This window comes from Lycium barbarum, chromosome 2 (genome assembly GCF_019175385.1).
Source record: "Lycium barbarum isolate Lr01 chromosome 2, ASM1917538v2, whole genome shotgun sequence".
Taxonomy (NCBI): domain Eukaryota; kingdom Viridiplantae; phylum Streptophyta; class Magnoliopsida; order Solanales; family Solanaceae; genus Lycium; species Lycium barbarum.
In genome coordinates this window covers 84,079,998-84,082,221 of record NC_083338.1, presented here as the reverse complement: position 1 = coordinate 84,082,221, position 2,224 = coordinate 84,079,998, and positions in this window count along the sequence as shown.

Sequence of the window (2,224 nt, the reverse complement as noted above, 5' to 3'; positions counted from 1 at the left end):
ATGCCGCTTGATATCTTCCTTAATAGATGATTCAGAAATCCCTCGGACAGAAATCCGTGTACCTCCAGAATCGGCCAGACGAACCCCAAGATTAGCCAACTGATGAATGTCACGTACTATCTCTCTCCTGTCTGGCTGTAAATCTACCAAGCTGCCCATAGATTTCCGGCTAAGCGCATCTGCCACAACATTAGCCTTTCCCGGATGATACAGAATATCCACGTCATAGTCCTTCAGGAGCTCCAGCCACCTCCGCTGCCGCAAATTAAGCTCTTTCTGCTTGAAAATATACTGGAGACTCTTATGATCTGTATAGATATCAACATGAACGCCATATAAATAATGTCTCCATATCTTCAGGGCATGGATCACCGCTGCAAGCTCCAGATCGTGAGTAGGATAATTCTTTTCATGCTTTTTCAATTGCCGAGAAGCATAAGCTATAACTCTGCCGTGCTGCATCAATACACAGCCCAATCCCACGCCAGAAGCGTCACAATAAATAACATATCCATCGGGTCCCTCTGGAAGAGTCAGAACTGGGGCTGTAGTCAGCTTCTCTTTCAGCAACTGGAAGCTTCGTTCACAAGCATCAGTCCACTGGAACTTGGCTCCCTTCTGAGTTAGCCTTGTCAAAGGCGCTGAAATCGAAGCAAACTTTTCCACAAATCTTCTGTAATAGCCAGCTAACCCCAGAAAACTACGTACCTCTGTGGGCGTCGTGGGTCTGGGCCAATTTTTCACGGCATCAATCTTCTGTGTATCCACCCGGACACCATCAGCTGCAATAATATGCCCCAGGAATGTCACTGAAGCCAGCCAGAATTCACATTTAGAAAATTTTGCATATAATTTCCGATGCCGAAGTACCCCAAGTACCGCTCTCAGATGATCTGCGTGCTCTGCCTCGGACCGAGAATAAACCAGGATATCATCGATAAATACAATTACGAACATGTCTAAGAACGGCCTGAATACCCGGTTCATTAAATCCATGAATACCGCAGGAGCATTAGTCAGCCCAAAAGACATAACTCTGAATTCATAATGCCCATATCTGGTCCGGAATGCTGTCTTAGGAATATCAGCCTCTCGTACCCGTACCTGATGATAGCCTGACCGAAGATCTATCTTCGAAAAATATTTGGCGCCCTGCAACTGATCAAACAAGTCATCAATTCTGGGGAGGGGGTATTTATTCTTTATAGTTACCTTATTCAGCTGCCGATAATCAATACACATACGCAGCGACCCGTCTTTCTTACGCACAAATAATACCGGGGCCCCCCAAGGCGAAGTACTGGGCCTGATAAACCCTTTTTCTAACAGATCCTTCAACTGCTCTTTCAGTTCTTTCAATTCTGCCGGTGCCATTCTGTACGAGGGAATAGATATCGGCTGAGTATCTGGAAGCAAATCAATAGTAAAATCTATCTCCCGCTCCGGAGGAAGGCCTGGAAGCTCATCTGGGAATACATCCGGAAATTCATTAACCACGGGAACTGACTGAAGAGTCGGCGTTTCCGCCGTCAAGTCTTGTACCCGAACCAGATGATAAAAATAACCCTTTCTGATCATTTTCTTCGCCTTAAGGTATGAAATAAACTTACCTTTCGGCGATGCTGTATTACCGGCCCATTCTATAACTGGCTCCCCGGGAAACTGGAAACGAACTACCTTATTTTGGCAGTCAACATTAGCATAACAGGAGGCTAGCCAGTCCATTCCCATAATAACATCGAACTCGACCATATCTAACTCCACCAGATCTGCCTTAGTGTCACGGCCACATACAATTACAGAACAGTTCTTATATACCTGTTTTGCTATAATAAAGTCCCCAATCGGTGTGGCTACCTCAAACGGCTCTATAGGTTCAGATGTCATACCAATTTTACAAGCAACCAGAGGCGAAATATATGACAAAGTCGAACCTGGATCAATCAATGCATACACAGACCGAGAGAAAACCAATAATGTACCTGTAACGACATTAGGCGATGCCTCCTGATCCTGGCGGCTGGACAGAGCATAGATGCGGTTCGAAGGACCGCTAGTACTAGAAGCTCCACCACGGCCTCTACCGCAACCCGCTGGTGCTGAAGTACCCGGCCCCGTAGGGCGCATAGCCACTGATGAAGACGAAGACCCGGCGGCTGATCCGGTAGGCTGCGCTGCACCACCCGAACTACCCTTATACGGGAAATCTCTCACAGAATGGCCC